Source organism: Ranitomeya variabilis, chromosome 1 (genome assembly GCF_051348905.1).
Source record: "Ranitomeya variabilis isolate aRanVar5 chromosome 1, aRanVar5.hap1, whole genome shotgun sequence".
Lineage (NCBI taxonomy): Eukaryota > Metazoa > Chordata > Amphibia > Anura > Dendrobatidae > Ranitomeya > Ranitomeya variabilis.
The window spans coordinates 52,269,883-52,279,112 of NC_135232.1; positions in this window are offsets into that span (position 1 = coordinate 52,269,883).

Sequence of the window (9,230 nt, forward strand, 5' to 3'; positions counted from 1 at the left end):
CTGCTCCCGATATATGTTATTGTCTTCAAGGCCATCGTCACCAAAATCAGAAAACATTTGTAGAATTTACAGGTTTTAAGCCGCGTGTTTCACTGGAATGGCGGCTGCAGACAGCTAAAATTATTTAAAAAGGTAATGCATCATCTTTTTTATTTGATTATTATATAAACAAATATTTGTAACATTGTGTATTAAACTAGTGTTTTGGTTTTTTTAAGTTAAATTAAAGAGTAACCGGTGTTTTAATTTTGATTCCATAAATCAATAGTACATGAGAACATATGCAACTTTGCAATACGGTATATCTTAGCAGAGAAAATCTGCTTTTTCCTTCCCCTGGACTCGGAAATAATTTAAGAAATGCTCAATTCACGAGAAAATCTGCATTCAGTGAAGACGGATTGTTACATTACTGAGATAAGAAATGACATTTACTGCTGACAGAATCTTCTCAGTAATGGAACAATCAGTCATCTCCGGACTGAGTCATGTAACAATCTGTCCTCACCAAATACAGATTTTCCTGTGAAAAGAGATTTTTTTAATTTTTTATAAGTCCAGGGGAAGAAATCTTCAGATTTCTCTGATAAGATATATTAGAAAGTTTCGCATTTTCATGTGTATTATTGAGTTCTGAAATAAAAATTAAAAACATTGATTATTCTTAAGTAGGGGCTGACATTTGCGCACCACAAATATGGCAACCACGGGAGAGATGAGATTGCGGACGGACACCAGACTCCTCTCCTACACTGTGGCCTTATCAACTGTGAGCGCCCCCCATCTTGGTGTGTGGGGGTCCGGACACCAATTTACAGTGTTCAGGTGACAAATCGTCCGGGAACCAGGTCAGTGGCTGCGAGAACACGTCGGACAGGGTGTTATTGTGCTCTGAATGACACCATTCCCATTACTATTTTATGTATTGAAAAAGAAATACATAGGGGAAAAAAAATATTCCAAGTGTTGCAAAATGGTATAAACAAAACCCCATAATCCACCCCACAATTTTTTTTTTTTTTCAGGGGGTGGGGATGTATTTACAGCATTCATTTACATTTGGACAAATTAGCTGGCAGTATTATTTTTCAGGTTAGCACAAGTACGTAGAAAGTATATATGGAGCAGTGAAAAAAAAAAAAAAGGAGCAATACTGTATCCTATCCAGTAAATTTTAAAATAGAATGCATGTCACTTAAAAAAAACAATGTTATCGCTGAAAGCGCCAAGAATGCGCACACAGGTTACTACAGTGATGACAATGGGTAAGGGCACATTCTTGGCCCTTTCAGCGATAACATTGTTTTTTTAAAGTGACATGTATTTTATTTTAAAATTTACTGGATAGGATACAGTATTGCTCCTTTTTTCACAGCTCCATATATATTTTGTACGTACAATCATTGTTTCTTTACATATTTTTATCATTGAGCTTTGGACCTGGAACAGTACTGTGCCATTCTCTCCAGCATTTTTCAGAGGGACTGTGTTGTATTCATTTATTGCACTGGCGCTTTTGTCTGCTCTGCTGCCTTACTTTGCTCTCCCACCCACTCATTTTTCTGGTGGTTCCTGTGATATCAACCATTAAACTTTGTCCTTACATTAATTGCTATCTTTGTGTTTTTTTTTTCACGTGTCTTTTGAATAAATTCTGATATCAATTTTATCTGGGACTTTTGTGCTCTTTTCTCTCTGTTGTGTTGTGTAAGAGTGTCCTCAGCTGTTGGAGCTCCCTTACCACTTGGTCCAGGGGAATATGGAATAAGATGATGGTTTCAGTTCTGATGTTGGTGTTTCTTTATTTTATATGAGGGAGCAGTATTATAGTAGTTACAGTGGGTACGGAAAGTATTCAGACCCCTTTAATTTTTTCACTCTTTGTTTCATTGCAGCCACTTGGTAAATTCAAAACAGTTCATTTTATTTCACATTAATGTACACTCTTCACCCCATCTTGACTGAAAAAACAGAAAGGTAGTAATTTTTGCAAATTTACTATAAAAGAAAAACTGAAATATCACATGGTCATAAATATTCAGACACTCATATTGAAATCACATGCTGTCCATTTCCTTGTGATTAGTGATGAGCGAGTATACTCGTTGCTCGTGTGATCTCCGAGTATTTGTGACTGCTCCGAGATTTAGTTTTTGTTGCCACAGCTACATGATTTGCGGCTACTAGACAGCTTGATTACATGTGGGAATTCTCTAGCAACCAGGCAACCCCCACATGTAATCAGGCTGGGTAGTAGCTGTAAATCATGCAGCTGCGTCAACAAAAACTAAATCTACGCGCAGTCAGAAATAATGGGAGACCACCCGAGCGTGCTCGGGAAAATCCGAGCAACGAGTATATTCACTCATCACTACTTGTGATCCTGCTTGCCATGGTTCTACTCCTTCATTGGAGTCCAGCTGTGTTTAATTAAACTGATAGGACTTGATTTGGAAAGGCACACACCAGTCTATATAAGACTTCACAGCTCACAGTGCATGTCAGACCAAATGAGAGTCATGAGGTCAAAGGAACTGGCCAAGGAGCTCAGAGACAGAATTGTGGCAAGGCACAGATCTGGCCAAGGCTACAACAGAATTTCTGCAGTACTCAAGGTTCCTAAGAGCACAGTGGCCTCCATAATCCTTAAAGGGAAGAAGTTTGGGACCACCAGAAGTCTTCCTAGACCTGGCTGTCCAGCCAAACTGAGCAATCGTGGGAGAAGAGCCTTGGTGAGAGGTAAAGAAGATCCCCAAGATCACTGTGGCTGAGCTCCAGAGATGCAATAGGGAGATGGGAGAAAGTTCCACAAAGTCAACTATCACTGCAGCCCTCCACCAGTCGGGCCTTTACGGCAGAGTGGCCCGACGGAAGCCTCTCCTCAGTGCACGACACATGAAAGCCAGCATAGAGTTTGCTAAAAAACACATGAATGACTCCCAGACTATAAGAAATAAGATTCTCTGGTCTGATGAGATGGAGATAGACCTTTTGGTGATAATTCTAAGCGGTATGTGGGGAGAAAACCAGGCACTGCTCATCACCTGCCCAATACAATGCCAACAGTGAAACATGGTGGTGGCAGCATCATGCTATGGGGGTGTTTTTCAGCTGCAGGGACAGAACGACTGGTTGCCATTGAAGGAAACATGAATGCGGCTAAGTACAGAGATATCCTGGATGAAAACCTCTTCCAGAGTGCTCTGGACCTCAGACTTGGCCGAAGGTTCACCTTCCAACAAGACAATGACCCTAAGCACACAGCTAAAATAACAAAGGACTGGCTTCAGAACAACTCTGTGACCATTCATGACTGGCCCAGCCAGAGCCCTGACCTAAACCCAATTGAGCATCTCTGGAGAGACCTGAAAATGGCTGTCCACCAACGTTCACCATCCAACCTGACGGAACTGGAGAGGATCTGCAAGGAAGAATGGCAGAGGATCCCCAAATCCAGGTGTGAAAAACTTGTTGCATCGTTCCCAAAAAGTCTCATGGCTTTACTAGCTCACAAGGTGCTTCTACTCAATACTGAGCAAAGGGTCTGAAGACTTATGACCAGGTGATATTTCAGTTTTTTATTTTTTAATAAATTTGCAAAAATTACAATTTTTTTTTCCAGTCAAGATGGGGTGCAGAGTGTACATTAATGAGAAAAAAAAGAACGTTTTTTAATTTACCAAATGGCTGCAATGAAACAGAGTGAAAAATTTAAAGGGGTCTGAATACTTTTCGTACCCACTATACATTCTTGTATTCCCAATAGCAGTATTATAGTAGTTATATTCTTGTACATAGGGGCAGTATTATCTACTATATAATTGTCTAAGGGTCACTTCCGTCTTTCTGTCCTTCTGTCACGGATATTCATTGGTGGCGGCCTCTGTCTGTCATGGAATCCAAGTCACTGATTGGTCTCGCCAGCTGCCTGTCATGGCTGCCACGACCAATAAGCGACGGTCACAGTCTGATTAGTCCCTCCCTACTCCCCTGCAGTCAGTGCCTGGCGTCCGCTCCATACTCCCCGCAGTCACCGCTCACACAGGGTTAATGCCAGCGGTAACGGACCGCGTTGTGCCGCGGGCAACTCACTCCGTTAACGCCGCTATTAACCCTGTGTGACCAAGTTTTTACTACTGATGCTGCCTATGCAGCGTCAATAGTAAAAACATCTAATGTTAAAAATGATAAAAAAAAAATAAAAATCATTAAATACACTCACCTTCCGCCGCCTTTCCCGATTCTCGCGACGCTCCGGTGACCGCTCCATGCAAGTGGCAGGTTCCGGTGGCAAGGATGTAATGCTGTAGCTAAGCCCCTGATGTATCCTGAAAGATAAGGAAAAGAGGTTAGATTATACTCACACAGGGGCGGTCCGATCTGATGGGCGTTGCGGTCCGGGGTCTCCCATCTTCATAGGATGACGTCCTCTTCTTGTCTTCACGCTACGGCTACGGCTCAAGCGCACTGATTTACCCTTTTGAGGGCAGAGCAAAGAACTGCAGTGCGCAGGCGCCGGGCCTCTCTGACCTTTCCCGCTGCCTGTGCACTGCAGTACTTTGCTCTGCCCTCAACAGTGCAAAGTACGCCTGCGCCGGAGCCTGAAGACAAGAAGAGGACGTCATCGTAAGAAGATGGGAGGCCCCGAACCGCGACGCCCATCGGACCAGAACAGAACCAGGACCGCCCCTGGGTGAGTATAATCTAACCTCTATCCTCCCACCTGGCTTGATTGACATCTATCATTGCACCTAGCCTGTTTGGTAGCTCCTCAGTGTTCTGTCTTCGTACTGCAAAATCTCCACCCGCCTAGTCCTATTAAAGGGAACCTGTCACCCCTAAAATCGAAGTTGAGCTAAGCCCACCAGCATCAGGGGCTTATCTACAGCATTCTGTAATGCTGTAGATAAGCCCCTGATGTATCCTGAAAGAGGAGAAAAAGAGGTTAGATTATACTCACCCAGGGGCGGTCCCGGTCCGGTCCGATGGGCGTCGTGGTCTGGTCCGGCGCCTCCTATCTTCTTACGATGACGTCCTCTTCTTGTAGTCACGCTACGGCTCCAGCGCAGGCGTACTTTGTCTTCCCTGTTGAGGGCAGAGCAAAGTACTGCAGTGCGCAGGCACCGGGACAGTTCAGAGAGGCCCGGCGCCTGCGCACTGCAGTACTTTGCTCTGCCCTCAACAGGGCAGTCAAAGTACGCCTGCGCCGCAGCCTGAAGACAAGAAGAGGACGTCATCCTATGAAGAAAGGAGGCCCCGGACCGCGACGCCCATCGGATCCGGACCGCAGCGGGCCCAGACCGCCCCTGGGTGAGTATAATCTAACCTCTTTTTCTCATCTTTCAGGATACATCGGGGGCTTATCTACAGCATTCCGGAATGCTGTAGATAAGCCCCTGATGCCGGTGGGCTTAGCTCACCTTCGATTTTGGGGGTGACAGGTTCCCTTTAAGATTATTCTTTCCTGACAATATTTTGACAATGCCTTCAGATATTTGCATGCTTCCTCATTCTTGAAATTCAGGATAGACTAGATTTTCTTTCTGCCCAAACTGCATTTCATTCAAGTCAGGTGTCAAAGTTCCCTTACCTGTCCAAGATCATATCCTCGCCCATGTGTATAAGTATTATACTAGATATATCCATGCGTACAGGAGACAGTATAAATGTCTCTTTTAGGCTATGCGCACACGTCAGGATTTCTTGCAGAAATTTCCTGAACAAAACCGGACATTTTCTGCAAGAAATCCGCATGCGGTTTTTTTTTTTATACGTTTTTCTTGCGTTTTTTCCCTGGAGATTTCCCAATGCAATAATATAGTGGGAAATCTGCAAAAAATCAGCAAAATTAATGATCATGCTGTGTTTTTTCCTGCACAAAAATTGCAGAATGCATTATAAATTATAGGGTGCATATGTATGCATTTTTAAAGCGTTTTTATAGCGGGGAAAAAACGCGAAAAATCCTGAACGTGTGCACACAGCCTAACAAGTAAAGAAAAATCAACAAACAAAAAACACACCTACATAGGTGCAGTGCTACAATAGCTCTGTTCTTGTACAATGCAGGCAGCATTATAGTAGTTGTATTCTTGTACACAGCAGGAAATATTGGTCGATTATTTTAATGAACCGCATAGTGAGACATGACAAGGAATCAACAAACCGCATTCTACAGCGAGATCACAGACGAGTCATTCAGAAATGTCTAAACCTTCATAAGTGTAATTTATAAAAACAAGGAAGAAGAAAAAGGCTGGAGAGTGAGAGAACGACACAAACAGAAAAATGGGGAAAAAAATGAAGTGGTAAAAGAAGAGTGTTCGTCCGTCCGGAATGAATTTTTTTTTTTGGTATTTAGCCTAGACAGGAATTCATTAGATTTCTTAAAGCGTGATTTTTATTTTTGCCATGAATAATTATATAATACATTTTTTATACAAAATTAAAACTAGTTTAATAGTATTATTATTTTTTCTTTTCAGCCACTGGGGGCTGCAATTTTCATTTGCTAGTGCGTAAGTGTCTGAGCACAACACGACACCTCAAACACGGCAGCCCCTGTACATAGGAGACTGTGGTCAGAGCATTGTGGCGGCCTCCAGCTGTGGCCTGGGTACCCACCCTGTGCTGTGCAGGTCACAGCTGTGGGAGAAAATGGGAGTTTTTTTTTAAATTTGCAGCTACAGTGACATGTAAAATTTTGCAGCACTTTAACCCCCTAAATGCTGCAATCGAACTCTATTGCAGCATTCCGGGAGCAGGCAGAGGGAAGACAGCCCCTCTTTCCTTGGATTGGAAACCCAGTGGTGTCATCGCAGGGTCCTGATCGTTGCCAAGGTGACCCAATGTTGTCATGATGACATCCAGGTCACCAGAGCTAGAAAAGTTGCTAGATCATGCTCAGAGCATGATCAGCAACGTTATCTGTCAGTGCAGAGCTGACAGTTTGCATAGGATAAGGATGTCCCATGTGAGACTATTACTGTAGGGGCTAATTAAGGGATATTACTGCTGTGATGCATTTTCTTTTTGAGGATACCGTTTTCAGTAAGGGGGGGGGGGGAGGGGGTCCTGTTACTGTGCAGGGCGGCACTGTCACTTTTTTTCCTTCATCTGGCGTAGTGTAGAATTTGGGTAAAAATTGGGGAATGTGCTCTAGATAACTTAGTTTCTGCTGAGATGAGTCCTGGCTGAATAAAGTGATGATGGTCTGTGCTGGATGAAGAAGAAAAGGGAATATGAAGGAGTTCAACTAGAGACATCACTGGTGAGTCAATGTGTTACCTGTACATTGACGCTATACACTATGTACAGAGCTATAATGTCACTGGTGATCACTTATCTGAACACTATACAGAGCTCCTGTGTATGTAACCGGTGATCACCGTATTACCTGTACACTGACACTGTATACAGAGCTCCTGTGTATAATGTCACTTACAGTAATATTAGTATTTTTTTAAATTAAGGATTGGTATTGTAGTAGTCACTCACTATGTGGTAGTGATATGTGGTCTGGTCATGGTGTGGCAGCATTTCTTCTTTGTACATGGTATTATTTCAGTCACTATGTGGTGGTCATATATGGTCTGGTCATGGTGTGGCAGTATTTTTCCCCTGTATGTGGTATTATTTGGTCACTATGTGGAGGTAATATGTGGTCCGGCCATGGTGTGACGTATTTGTCCCTTGTTTATGATCTTATTGTTCATTTTAAAAAAATGTATGCGACTCATTCTCTTAAAGAAAAATATACCTAAAAAGAATATGGGATATTTTAAGAAATGTTTAATAGAATAGAGCCCTGCCAAAAGAGTCTACTATACCGTGATGGCAGGTTAAACATTTTTTTTTTTCCTTTGGGGGGGGGGGGGGGGCAAAACAAAAGCTGATGGCTATGTATGTGATGTGGTGTTTGATGGGAACTGTTAATGTGTGATTGGTGAGGACATGCAGAAGTGGAGTTTTTCCACAGAGGGGCGGTGGAACTGTGGAAGATTTGGGGAGGGGGAGGCTGCGGTCACTGCTGCAGCCTCTGTCTGGAAGAACCACCACTAGCGATGTCCTTTCCAGGGGCTGGGCCAGTCCCTGCTCTGAGAATGCATTGGTTGTCAATTCCAACATACGCTCAGCATGAGCTTCCTTATGACTGTGCAATATCCTTTTCAATGCATAGTGGCAGTGCGCTCCCTTTCCAAATCTGATGAGAAGTGACAAGCTGGCAAGGGAGTGCACTGTCACAGGACATTGAAAAGGATATTGCATAATCACAAGAAAGCTCATACTAAGCATACTTCGGAACGGACAACAGATGCATGCTCAGTAGAGCAGAGATTAGCCTATCCCCTAAAACGAATGTCACTGATGACTTGTTGATCCTGTCTTGGTCTAGGGTGATAAGTGTCTCCATCTTAGGTCTGTCAGAGAAGATGTAAAATAAACCCCTCAGAATGGCATCGGATAAGTAAGCAAGCTGCTTGTATGAAGTAAAACGATAAAAGCGCACACAAAGCAAAATACCAGTTTTGTAGTTGATCAAAAGAATATAAAATCAGTTATAACTGCAATAAATGCACAAAAAAGGCAATGGGTATGGTTAGAAGAAACCCCAACCTTTTGCTTGTAAATCAATATATAAAAAATAAGAAATAATCTAGAGAGTAAATACAAGCAAGTACTGCACAGCATCTGAAGCCAGAAAAAATAATCACACTGAAAAGGCTTCTCAGAGAAAGGCACACATAAAAATTCTACTCAAAATAGGGGATAAATGATTAATAAAAAAGGTCCAGTGCCAACACTAAAGGAAAGAAAGGACCACAACCACATATGGAGGGCCAGACTGTTCGATAGCCAGTGGATTGCCACAATAGTTCAGAGTGGATAAAGAAAACCCCAGAATAGGTGGACAATAAATGAACCAACTAAAAGTAGGCGGAAAAAAAAGAAAGAATATGGACTACGTAAAACTGAGCAGCAAGAGTAATAAATAGCCCCATGCGTATCACCAACAGATGGCTCCATCAGGTGCAGAATGGCCATGTAATGTAATTATATATTACAATACATCTAGTCACACTCCTCAAAAAATAAAAGGGAACACTTAAACAACACGATGTAACTCCAAGTCAGTCACACTTCTGTGAAATCAACCTGTCCAGTTATGAAGCAACACAGATTGCAAATTTCTCCTGTTGTGCAAATGTAACAGACAATAGGTAGAAGTG